The sequence below is a fragment of the Rattus norvegicus genome, chromosome 1 (genome assembly GCF_036323735.1).
Source record: "Rattus norvegicus strain BN/NHsdMcwi chromosome 1, GRCr8, whole genome shotgun sequence".
NCBI lineage: Eukaryota > Metazoa > Chordata > Mammalia > Rodentia > Muridae > Rattus > Rattus norvegicus.
The window spans coordinates 85,064,057-85,077,416 of record NC_086019.1 but is presented as its reverse complement, the minus strand read 5'-3'; the positions used below and the strand labels follow the sequence as shown (position 1 = coordinate 85,077,416).

Below are 13,360 nucleotides of genomic sequence, written 5' to 3'. Positions count from 1 at the left end.
CTGCTTTTGGTGTTTTTTTTATACTTCTTTTTTTTTTTCTATTTGGTTGATTTCAACCCTGAGTTTGATTATATCCTACCTTCTACTCCTATTGGCTGTATTTTCCTCTTCTGTTTTAGAGGTTTTAGTTGTGTGCCCAAGCTGCTAATGTATGCTCTCTCTAGTTTCTTTTTGGAGGCACTCAGATATGAGTTTTCCTCTTAGCATTGCTTTCCTTGTGTCCTATAAGTTTGGATATCTTGTACCTTCAGTCTCATTAAATTCTAAAATGTCTTTAATTTTTTCTTTACTTCTTCCTTGACCAAGTTATCACTGAGTAGAACGTAGTCCAACTTCCATAAGTATGTGAGCTTTCTGTAGTTATATTTGTCTGTCTTGATCTGAAGGATGCATGGGATTATTTAAATCTACTTGTATCTGTTTAGTCATATTTTTTGACAAATTATAGGGTCAATGTTTGAGACGGTATTATAAGGTGCTGAGAGGAAGTCATATTGTTTGGTTTTAGGATGAAATATTCTATAAATATCTGTTAAATCCATTTGGTTCATAACTTCTATTATATTAACTGTGTCTGTGTTTATTTTCTCTTTCTATGGTCTTTCCATTGATGAGAGTGGGACATTGAATTCTCCTACTATTATCGTGTGAGGTGCAATGTGGGCTTTGAGATTTATTAAACTTTCTTTAATGAATGAATTTGTTCTTGCATTTGAAGTATAATTATTCAGGATTGAGAGTTCATCTTGGTCGATTTTTCCTCTGATGAGTATGAAGTGTCTTTCCTCATATTTTTGCTAACATTTACTTAAAAGTTGTTTTTACTCTATATTAGAATGTTTACCCCAGCTTTTGTCTTAGGACCATTTGCTAGGAAATTTGTTTTCCAGCCTTTTACTTTGAGATAGTGCCTGCCTTTCTAACTAAGGTGTGTTTCCTGCATGCAGCAAATTTCTGGGTCCTTTTAATATATCCAGTCTCTTAGTCTATGTTTTTTAATTTGGGAATTGAGTCCATTGATGTTAAGAGATATTAAGCAATAATGATTGCTATCTTCTGATTGTTTTCTCTTTCTTTTTTTTGTTGTCCTTCTTCTTTTAGGTGGAATTATGTTTCTCTGTCTCTCTTCTTTTGGATTCTTTGTAGGGAGATTATTTTCTTGTTTTTTCTATGGTGTAGTTTCCTTCCTTATGTTGGAGTTTTCTATCTATTATCCTTTGTAAGACCGAATTTGTAGAAAGATTTTGTAGAAACAATGATTTTATGAAATTCATAGGCAAATGGATGGAACTGGAAAATATCATCCTGAGTGAGGTAACCCAATCACAGAAAAACACACATGGTATGCACTCATTGATAAGTGGCTATTAGCCCAAATGCTTGAATTAACCTAGATGCACAGAACACATGAAACTCAAGAAGGATGACCACAATGTGAATGCTTCACTCCTTCTTTAAAAGGGAAACAAGAATACCCTTGGGAGGGAATAGGGAGGCAATGTTTAGAACAGAGGCAGAGCCTGCCCCACATGTAGCCCATACATATACAGCCACCAAACTAGATAAGATGAATGAAGCAAAGAAGTGCAGGCTGACAGGACCGGATGTAGATCACACCTGAGAGACACATCCAGAATACAGCAAATACATAGGCGAATGACAGCAGCAAACCACTGAACTGAGAATGGGACCCCCGTTGAAGGAATCAGAAAAGAACTGGAAGAGCTTGAAGGGGCTTGAGACCCCATATGAACAAGAATGCCAACCAACCAGAGCTTCCAGGGACTAACCCACTACCCAAAGACTATACATGGACTGACCCTGGGCTCCAACCTCATAGGTAGCAATAAATAGCCTAGTAAGAGCACCAGTAGAAGGGGAAGCCCTTGGCCCTGCCAAGACTGAACCCTCAGTGAACATGATTGTTTGGGGGGAGGGTGGTAATGGGGGAGGATGGGAAGGGGAACACCCATATAGAAGGGGAGGGAGAGGGGTTAGGGGGATGTTGGCCCAGAAACCGGGAAAGGGAATAACATTCGAAATGTAAATAAGAAATACTCATGTTAATAAAGATTAAGAAAAAGTAGAATGATTGCTATTTTTTGGGTTTTTTTGTTGTTCTTCTTCTTTTAGGTAGAATTATGTTTGTGTGTATCTCTTCTTTTGGATTCTTTGTAAGGAGATTACTCTCTTGTTTTTTCTATGGTGTAGTTTCTTTCCTTATGTTGGAGTTTTATATCTATTATTCTTTGTAGGGCTGAATTTGTAGAAAGATTTTGTAGAAATTTGCTTTTGTCATGGATATCTTGGTTTTTCCATTTATGCTAATTCAGAATTTTGGTGGCTATACTAGTCTGGGCTGGCATTTGTGTTCTCTTAGAGTCTGTATGACTTCTGCCTTATGATCTTCTGAATTTTATAGTCTCTGGTGAGAAGTATGGTATCAGTGTGTTAGGTCTGCCTTTTTTCATGACTTGACATTTTTCCCGCACTGCTTTTAATATTCTTTATTTTGTGCCTTTGGTGTTTTAATTATTTTATGACCTAATAACTATTTTGAAGACCTAATAACAACAGTTCTGGTTCAATCTATTCTGAGTTCTGTGGGCTTCTTGTATGTTAATGGGAACCTCTTTCTTTAGGTTAGGGAAGTTTTCTTCTATAATTTTGTTGAAGATATTTACTAGCTCTTTATGTGGGAATCTTTCCTCTCTTCTATAGCTATTATCCCTAGGTTTAATCTTTTCACTGTGTTATGGATTTCCTGGATGCTTTTGGTTGGAAGCCTTTTGCATTTATATTATCTTTGATGATTGTGTCAATGTTTTAAATGGTGATTCTGCCCCTGAGAATTTCTCATAAATGCCTTGTATTCTGTTGGTGATGCTTGCACTTATGTCTCCTGATCTCTTTCCTGGGTTTTCTATCTCCAGAGTTGTCTTCCTTTGTGCTTTCTTTATTGTTTCACTTTATCCATTTTTAAATCCTGGATGGTTTTCTTCAATCCTTCTGTTTGGTTGTGTTTTCCTGTAATTCTTTAAGGGATTTTTGTGTTTCCTCTTTAAGGTGTTCTACTTATTTACCTGTATTGTCGTATATTTCTTTAAGGGACTTATTAATGTTCTTCTTAAAGTCCTCTATCAGCATCTTGAGATGTGATTTTAAATAGAAATCTTTCTTTGAAGGTGTGTTGGGATATCCAATATTTTCTTTGGTGGGAGAACTGGCCTCTGATGATGCCAAGTAGTCTTGGTTGCTGTTGTTTTACTTCCTGTACTTGTCTCTCTCCATCAGTTTGTCTCTGGTGTTAGCTTGTTTTGTTGTCTCTGACAGCAGCTTGACCCTCCTGTAGGCCTGTGTTTCAGCAGTCATGTAGACCGGTTTTCTTTCAACTGGGAGCAGAGAGCTGCTCCTGTGTTTATGTGACCTGAAGCCTCCAGGCAGGTTGCTAAGTGCAGAAGAGTTGTTCTTACCTCTTCTCTCAGGTGTGTAGGAGTTGCTGGTGATTGGCTTCCACCTCTCAGCATAGGCAGAAACCTTAAGGTTCCTGATCCTGACTGCTCATACGATCCTGTGACCAGAATTCACAGAGGGAACTAGGCTGTCCCTCTTGGGTCAGGGATGTGAGCAGAAGTGGCAGTCTCCCCTGAAGTATCATGATTGTCTGCACTTCTGCGAGACCAGCTCTTTCCCCCATGGGATTTGGGTACAGGAGGCTGCTGGGACTGGTCCAGGTCAGTTTCAGGCACAGGCAGAAATAACCAGTAGGTTCCTGCTGCCAACTGCTCCTATATTCCTGTATCCAGAGGCCATTAGCCATGTTACTCTTGGGCTAGGAATGTGAACAGAAGTGGAGGTCTCTCCTGAGGTCTCATGATTTTCCACATTTCTGAGGGTCCAACTCTCTCTTCCATGGCAATTTGGTGCAAGGGACCTGTAGGACTCGTTCAGTTCAGTTGTGGGTACAGGCAGAATCCATCAGGTCCTCACAGTTTGCTTTCTCTATCTCCTGACTAGTATATAAGTATATCTTTAGTAATGGATATTACAAACTAATTTTTGTGGGCCTGACAAAAATGAAAATTGCCTTTAATATTTGGATACTCAGGCATTTTCAGGCAATCACTCCTAGGGAGATTCCCCAACACTAGCAATAAAGTTTTCATTTACCAACCTATAACTTCTACAAGCAGCATTTTCTACCTATGAAAGGTGCCTTGACTAATATATTAATGAGCTTACAAAATAATGAGTTTCCATAATGCATCTTCATATATTCTTGGTTTTGATTAATTATCCTTCATCTTACTACCCCATATTTCATAAACCACCTCATTCTCATATTCATTCCCTCCATTCCATTTTATAAGTATTTTTGTATCTCTCTTTCCTTAGGTATTTTGTTCTTGTTCTCCTTCTAATGGTCCCTTTCTAGATTTCTGTCCTTTATGTGAACTTCAGATTAAACGCACTAAGAATTTATCTAGAATGCTCATATGACAGAGAATATATACAACTTGTCTATCTTTCCCTGTGTTACTTCATTAAGTACATTTTTCACTTACATTTAGTTTCCTAAGAAGCTCATAGATTCATTCTTATAGCTGAATGTAATTTTATTATGTTTGCACATCACAATTTCATTATCTATTTTTTAGTTGATGGGCACATAGGCTGAACGTGTTTCCAAGCTACTGTGAGTTGAGTTGAAATTAGCACAGATTTTCAACTACTTGTTACTAGTAAATACCTAGGTGTGTAGGAGTATACACCTAGCTACATAGTAACATACACCCATGAATGTAGTATAACACACCTAAGTATATAAAAATGTACACCCATGAATGTAGTATAATACACCTAAGTATAGAATAATGTGTATTCTTTGGTTTGGTAGTATACACCTAAGTATATAGTGGTATATATCTAAGTAAGTAGTATACACCTAAGTACATAATAATATACACCAAGATATAGTACTATAAACCTAAGTAGTTTTTGTATATACTTAATATTTCATAATTGGGTCCAATAAAATATATTTTCAGGGTTTATGAGTAAAATACCCAGTGATTTCAATAGTTACTGTGTGACTATGTACTCCCACCAGTTTTTCCCCATATTTTTATTACAATTTTAAAAATAATATTATAAAATTTATTAAATTTTTCGTAAAGTAACTTTAAATAAAGTAAAATATACCAAAATTAATGATATCCAAAATCTATAAAAATGAATATATATATGTATATATATGCATATATATATATATATATGTTTATATATAGTCAAAAACACTCTGTAAAGCCTCACAATATATGTTACATTTTATTTTTCTTTGATTGGAATTTTTTATTGGATATTTTATGTACTTAAATATCAAATGTTATCCCCTTTTATGGTTTCCCCCTCTATCATCCCCTGACACCATGCTTCTATTAGGATGCTTGCCCTCCTACCAACCCACTCTCAGCTCATCACCCTGCCATTCTCACACACTGGGGAAATGAGCCTTCACACAACCAAGGGATTCTCCACCTATTGATGCTGGACAATGAGATCATCTGTACATATGCATCTGTAGCCATGGGTCCCTACATGTGTATTCTTTGGTTGGTGGTCTTAGACCCTGTGAGCTCTAGGGGTTCTGAATGATTGATATTGTTGTTTGTCCTATGGGCTTACAAATTCATTCAGCTACTTCATTCCTTTTTCCAAATCCTCCATTGGGGTTCCTGTGTTCAGTCTGAAGATTAGCTGCAAGCATCCTCGTCTGTGTCAGTGAGGCTCTAGAAGAGCCTCTCAGAAGACATTCATATCTGGCTCCTGTCAGCAAGTACTTCTTGGCATCAGCAATAGTGACTGGGTTTGTAGCTATAGATGGGATGTATCCCCAGGTGGGGAAATCTCTCGATGGCCTTTCTTTCATTCTCTCCTCCAGTATTTTTCCATGTATTTCCCACTGTATTTTGTAGTGCCTACAAAGGAGAACAAAAGCATCCATATTTTGGTCTTCCTTCTTCTTGAACTTCATGTGTTGTGAATTTTCTGTATCCATTCCTCTGTTGAAGGACATCTGGATTCTTTTCAGTTTCTGTTTATTATAAAAAATGTTGCTATGAGCATAGTGGAGCATGTGGACTTCTTAAATGTTGGAGCTTCTTTTAGGTATATGCCCAGGAGTGGTATAGCTGTTATCAGTAGCATTATGTTCAATTTTCAGAGGAACTTCGAGACCGATTGCCAGAGTGGTTGTACCAGCTTTCAATCCCAGCAACAATGGAGGATTGTTCCTCATTCTCCACAGCCTTGGCAGCATCTGCATTCACATGAGTCTCTAATCTTAGCCATTCTGACTGCTGTGAGGTAGAATATAAGGGGTTTTTACTTGCATTTCCCTGTTGACTAAGGATATTGAAAATTTCTTTAGGTGCTTCATGGTTATTTCACGTATCTCAGTTAAGAACTGTCTGTTTAGCTTTGTAGCCAATTTTTAAATAGGTTTATTTGGTTTGTGTCTAACTTCTTGAGTTCCTCGTATATATTGGATATTAGCCCTCTAATGGATATAGGCTTGGTAAGATCTTTTCTTAATCTGTTGGTTGTCATTCTGTCATCTGTCTTCCATAAGTTTTGCAATTTTATAAAGTCCTATTTGTTGGTTCTTAATCTTAAAGCATAAGTCATTGGTGTTCTATTCAGGAAAATTTCTCCTGTGCCCATATGTTCAAGTCTCTTCCTCAATTTCTGTTCTATTAGTTACAATGTATTTGGTTTTATTTGGTGGTCCTTGATTCAGTTGTACTTGAGCATTGTACAGAATAAAGAATGGATTGATTTGCATTCTTGTGCATGCTGACTTCCAATTGAACCAGCACCATTTGTTGAAAATTCTGTTTTTTTTCTACTTGATGGTACTAGCTCCTTTGTCAAAGATCAAGTGGCCATAGGTGTGTGGGTTTATTTCTGGGTCTTCAATTCTATTCCATTGATCTACTTGCCTGTCTGTGAACCAAAACAATGGATTTTATATCATGATTGCTCTGTAATACAGTCGGAGGTCAAGGATGGTGATTACCCTAAAAGTTCTTTTATGGTTGAAAATAGATTTTTTGTATCTAAGGTTTTTTGTTATTCAAAGTGAATTTGAAAATTGCTCTAACTCTTTGAATAATTGAGTTGGAATTTTTATGGAGATTGCACTGAGTGGGTAGATTGCTTTCGGAAGGATTGCAGTTTTCAGTATATTCATCCTGTGAATCCATGAGCATGAATAGTTTTCCTTCTTCTGATATCATGTTCAATTCTTTTTCTTCAGAGGCTTGGAGTTCTTGTCATAGAAATCTTTCTCTTGCTTGATTAGAGTCACACCAAGGCATCTACATTATTTGTGGCTATTTTGAAGGGTGTCACTTCCTTAATTTCTTTCTCAACTTATTTGTCATTTTTGGGTTTTTTTTTGAGTTAATTTTATATCCAGTCACATTGCTGAAATTGTTTATTATGTTTAGAAATTCTCTGGGGGAATTTTGTGGTAACTTAAGTATACTGTCATATGAACTACGAATAGTGATATTTTTAATTCTTTTTTTCCAATTTGTATTTCTTTGATCTCTTTTGTGTTATCTAATGGCTCTAACTAAGATTTCATGTACTATACTAAATGGTAGGGAAAGAGTAGACAGCTTTGTATAGTCCCTGTTTTAGTGGGATTGTTTCAATGTTTCCTCAATTTAGTTTGATGTTGGCTCCTGGCTTGTATATATTGCATTTTGTATGTTTCCATGTGGGCCTTGAATTTTTGATCTTTCCATGACCTTTATTATGAAGGGGTGTTGAATTTTGACAAATGCTTTGTTAGCCTCAATTGAGATGATCATGTGTTTTTTTTTCCTTTGATTTTCTTCACATAGTGGATTACACTGATGGATTTCTGTATATTGAAGCATTCTTGCATCCCTGAGATGAAGCCTCCTTGATCATCATGAATAATTGTTTTGATGTGTTTTGGATTTCATTTGTTTAAATATAATTGAATATTTTTGCAACAATATTATAAAGGGAAATTGGTCTCAAGTTCTCTTTTTTTGTTGGGTTTTTGTGTGGTTAGGTATGAGCATAATTATGGTTTTATAGAACAAATTGAACAGTATTCCTTCTGTTCCTGTTTTTTTGGAATATTTATAAAATTGTTGGTAGTAGGTCTTCTTTGAAGGTCTAATAGAATTTTGCATTAAATCCATCTGGTCCTAGGTGGTTTTCTGGTTGGGAGAATTTTCATTAGAGCTTCTCTTCCTTCAGGGGTTTCGGAACTTCTCAGATGGTTTATCTGATCCTGATTTAACTTTGGTACCTGGTATCTGTCTAGAAAATTGTTCATTTGATCCACAGTTTCCAGTTTTGTTGAATATAGCCTTTTGCAATAGGATCTGATAATTGTTTGTATTTCCTCAGTTTCTTTTGCTTTGTCTCCAATTTAATTTCTGACTTTCTTAATTTCTATAGTGTCTCTCTGCCCTCAAGTTAGTTTGGCTAACAGTTTATCTATCTTGTTGATTTTCTCAAAGAACCACCACCTGGTTTTGTTGATTCTTTGAATATTTCTTTTTTTTCTACTTGGTTGATTTCTGCTCTTAGTTTGATTATTTCATGGCCTCTATTCCTTTTGGGTGTATTAGCTTATTTTTGTTTTAGAGCTGTCAGGTGTGCAGTCAAGCTGTTAGTGTATGTACTTTCCAGTTTCATTTTGGAGGTTCATAGAACTCTGAGTTTTCTGCTTACCACTGCTTTCATGGTGTCTGATAAATTATAATATGTGGTGCCTTCATTCTCATTAAATTCTAAAACGTTCCAATTTCTTTCTTTTTTATTTTCCCTTGACAAAGTTATCATTGATTACAGCATTGTTCACCTTTCATGTTTATGTGGACTTTCTGTTGTTTTTGCTGTTATTTAGTCAATTGCAATCAGATAGGGTGCAAGGGATTATTTCAAACTGCTTCTATCTGTTGAGACCTGCTTTGTGAATATTTCTTTAAGTGCTTCTTGGCCATTCAAGGTTCCTCTGTTGTGAATTCTCTCTTTTGTTCTACACCCCATTTTTATTGGGTTGTTTGAGTTTTGGAAGTTAGCTTCTTGAGTTCTTTTTATGTTGGATATTAGCTCTCTATCAGCTGTGGTTTTACTGAAGATATTTTTCTCAATCAGTTTATTGATGCTTTGTCCTATTGACTGTATACTTTGCTTTACATAAGCTTTCTAATTTAATGAGGTTCAATTTATCAGTTCTTGATCTTAGAGCATGAGCTGCTGGAATTATATTTAGTAAATTTTCTACTGTGCCAATGTGTTCAAGGCTCTTTCATAACTAGATTTTTATTTGATTCAGTGTAATTTGTTTTATGTTGAAGTCCTTGATCCACTTGAACTTGAGCTTTGTACAGTGAGATAAAAATGAGTCTAAACCAATCAAACCCAGATACTTGTGCTGATGCCAAGAAGTACATGCCACCAGGAGACTGATATAGCTGTCTCCTGAGGATTCTCTGCCAAAGCATGAAATAAACAGAGCCTAATGCTAGCAGCCAACCATTGAGCTGAGAATGGGGTCCCATTGAATGAGTTAGAGAAAGGATTGAAGGAGCTGAAGGGGCTTGGAATGCCATAAGAACAAGAATACAAACCAATCAGAGCTCCCAGGGAATTAACCACCTACCAAAAAGTACACATGGACAGAGCCATGTCTCTATCTGCATGTGTAGCAGATAATGGCCTTGTTGTGCATCAGTGGGAGATAAAGCTCTTGGTTCTACCAAGGCTGGACCCCCTAGTGTAGGGTAATATCAGAGTGGGGAGGCAGGAGGCAGTGGGAGGTTGAGGGGAGCACCCTCACAGAAGAATGTGAAGGGGAATAGGATAGGGGGTTTATAAACAGAAAACCAAAACTGGGAAAGCAGATTACATTTGAAATATAACAAAACAAATATCCAGTAGAAGAAAAGAATGGGTCTATTTTAATTTTTCTACATACCAACTGCCAGTTAGACCTGCACCATTCATTGAAGATGCTTTCTTTTTTCCACTGTATATTTTTGGCTTCTTTGTCAAAGGTAAAGTGACCATAAGTGTGTTCTTTTAATTCCCGATCTTCAATTTTGTTTCAGTTATCAACTTGTCTCTGAAATAACACCATCGAGTTTTTATGACAGTTGCTCTCTAGTACAGCTGGAGGTCAGGGATTGTGATTCACTCAGAGGTCCTTTTTTGTTAATAATTGTTTTTACTATCCTGGTTTTTTGTTTATCTACATGAAATTGAGAATCGCTCTTTCCATGTCTTTGAAGAATTGTGTGGGATTTTGATGGGTTTAAATTAAATATGTAGATTGCTTTTGGTAGGGTTGTCATTTTTATAATTTCAATCAAGCCAATCCAGGATCCTATGTGATCTCTCAATTTTCTGAAGTCTTCTTTGATTTCTTTCTTGAGATACTTGAAGTTCTTTTTTTTTAATAATTTATTTTATTTATTTATTTATTTTTTTTTATTAACTTGAGTATTTCTTATATACATTTCGAGTGTTATTCCCTTTCCCGGTTTCCGGGCAAACATCCCCCTCCCCCCTCCCCTTCCTTATGGGTGTTCCCCTCCCAACCCTCCCCCCATTGCCGCCCTCCCCCCCACAGTCTAGTTCACTGGGGGTTCAGTCTTAGCAGGACCCAGGGCTTCCCCTTCCACTGGTGCTCTTACTAGGATATTCATTGCTACCTATGAGGTCAGAGTCCAGGGTCAGTCCATGTATAGTCTTTAGGTAGTGGCTTAGTCCCTGGAAGCTCTGGTTGCTTGGCATTGTGGTACATATGGGGTCCCGAGCCCCTTCAAGCTCTTCCAGTTCTTTCTCTGATTCCTTCAACGGGGGTCCTATTCTCAGTTCAGTGGTTTGCAAAAATATGGAACGCTTCACGAATTTGCGTGTCATCCTTGCGCAGGGGCCATGCTAATCTTCTCTGTATCGTTCCAATTTTAGTATATGTGCTGCCGAAGCGAGCACGAGATACTAGAAGTTCTTATCATACGTTATACAGGTTTTTATAGTTTGTATGTGCTTGTCGCAAGTTTTGACGCTATTAGAAGCTGTGGCACTGTTGTAATAGGTGTGCACTTGTTAGGTTGTGTGTGTACTTCTGGATTTGGGCTTTAAGATCCTCATCCTAAATGCATGGAAGCAGTGTTCTGCAAGCAGACTTCAGATGAAGATGTAGAATTCTTAGCTCCTCCTGTAACATGACCGCCTGGTTGCTATCATGTTCTCACCTTAATGAAAATGGCCTAAACCTCTACACCTGAAAATCCAGTCCCAATTAAATGTCATTTTTAAAGTGTTGCCTTGTTCATGATCTATTTACAGCTATAAAACATTAGTGAAGACACAGATCTTTTTCATGTTTGTTTGAGACATCCTAAGATATTTTAACTTATTTGTGATTACTATGAAGAGTGTTATTTGCCTACTTTCTTTCTCACCCGATTTATCATTTGTATAGAGGAAGGCTACTGATATGTTTGCATTCATTTTATGTCCACTCACTTGGCTGAAGTTGCTTATCAGCTGTAGAAATTCTATGGTTGAATGTTTGGAGTCGCTTATGTATACCAGCATATCACCTGTAAATAGGGATATCTGTTTTTCTTATTTGCCAACTTGATCTTTTTCTTGTCTTATTGCTCTAGCTAGAAATTTGAGTACCATACTGAAAAGATACAGGAAGAATGGGCCTCCTTCCCTTGTCCCTCACTTTAAAGAAATTGCTTCAAGTATCTCTCCATTTAATTTGATACTAGCTGCTTGTTTTCTGTATATTCCATTTATTATGTTTAGGTATGGGCCTTGAATTTCTGATCTCTCTATTCAACATGAATACGTGTTGTATTTTGTCAAATGCTTTTCAGCATCTAATAGGATTGTCATGGGAATGGATTAAATTAATGGATTTTTGTATACGGAAGCAAACTTGCATCCATGCCATGAAGCCTATATGGTTGTAAATGATAGTTTTTATGTATTCTTGGATTGGGTTTGCTAGAATTGCATTATTTTTGTATCAATTTTCATAAGTGAATCTGGTCAGAAGCTCTCTTTGTTGGGTCTTTGCATGGTTTAGGTATCAGAGTAATCATGGCTTCAGAGAATTAGTTATGTAATGTTCCTCCTGTTTCTATTTTATGGAACAGTTTGAGCAGTATTGGTATTAACTGTTCTTTGAAAGTCTGGTAGAATTCTGCTTTGAAGCCATCTGGCACTGGACTTTTTTTGATTGGGAGGCTTCTGACATTTCTTCTATGTCCATTGGGGATATGGGCCAGTTTACATAGCTTACTTGCACTCACTTTAACTTTGGTATGTGGTATCTACTAGAAAATCATCTATTTCATCTATATTTTCCAGTTTTTTGAGTATTGGCTTTTGTATTAGAATATGATGTTTTTTTGAATTTCCTCAGTTTCTGTCCTTTTCCTTTCTGATCTTGTAATTTTTAATTGGTTATTTTATTTATTGATATTTCAAATGTTATTTTCCTTCCTAACAACCCCCTTCGACTAGCCTGCTAACTCTCCTTCTCTGGTGGTGCTCACCCACTGGCCCACCACACTCCTGCATCAGGGCCCTAGCATCCCTGTATCCTAGGTCACCAAGCCTTCTCAGTACCAAGCGGATTTCTTCCTTTTGATTCCAGATAAGCCAATCCTCTTCTACATATCCAGCCATGTTTCTCACTATGTAAAAAGTTAGTTTTGTCCAAACTTCCCCATTGGGGTCCCTGGGCTCAGTCCGATGTTTGGGTGTGTACATCTGCATGTCCAGCTCTGGCAGAACCAGGGCTATTCTAGGCTCCTATTAATAAGCACATTTTGACATCAGCGATAGTGTCTGGGTTTGTTGTCATTTGATGGAAGAGATCCCTAGGTAGGGTAGTCTCTTCAGTTTCTGCTCTATTCTTTGGCTGTGCATTTTCTTTTGACAGGAGCAATTCTGTATTAATAAAATTGATGTGGGTTGGTGTGTCCTCAATCCTCAACTGGAGGCCATGCATATCTACTGGAAATGGTCTCTATAGGTTCACTATCCCATTTGTTGGGTATTTCAGTTAAAGTAATCCCCTTTTTATCCTGGGAACCTCTTGGGTCCCTGGTATCTGGGACTTTATAGTAGCTAGCCTCAGGTCCCATTCCCAACTGCTACATACCTACTTTCAAATTACTAAACCTCAGTACTTCTCCCCCATCTTCTCCCATAGCTGAACTGCCCCCCTTTTAATCTCCCCTTCCTCTCACATTCCATGATCCCATTCTCCCTCTACTTC

The 13,360-nt window shown here is 37.2% G+C and overlaps 1 protein-coding gene, 1 non-coding gene and 1 pseudogene across 2 annotated transcripts in view; 2 read left to right on the top strand and 1 right to left on the bottom strand.

Annotated features, from left to right (window-relative positions):
* Nucleotides 1-13,360, top strand: part of Ncl-ps2 (nucleolin, pseudogene 2) — a 436,970-nt pseudogene that overhangs the window by 52,217 nt on the left and 371,393 nt on the right.
* Nucleotides 1-13,360, top strand: part of Sult2a2 (sulfotransferase family 2A, dehydroepiandrosterone (DHEA)-preferring, member 2) — a 67,015-nt gene that overhangs the window by 27,116 nt on the left and 26,539 nt on the right. The window lies entirely within an intron of this gene.
* On the bottom strand, nucleotides 10,943-11,049 carry LOC120100123 (U6 spliceosomal RNA). Its single transcript, XR_005499916.2, has one exon. It is a non-coding gene; the product is annotated as a U6 spliceosomal RNA (small nuclear RNA).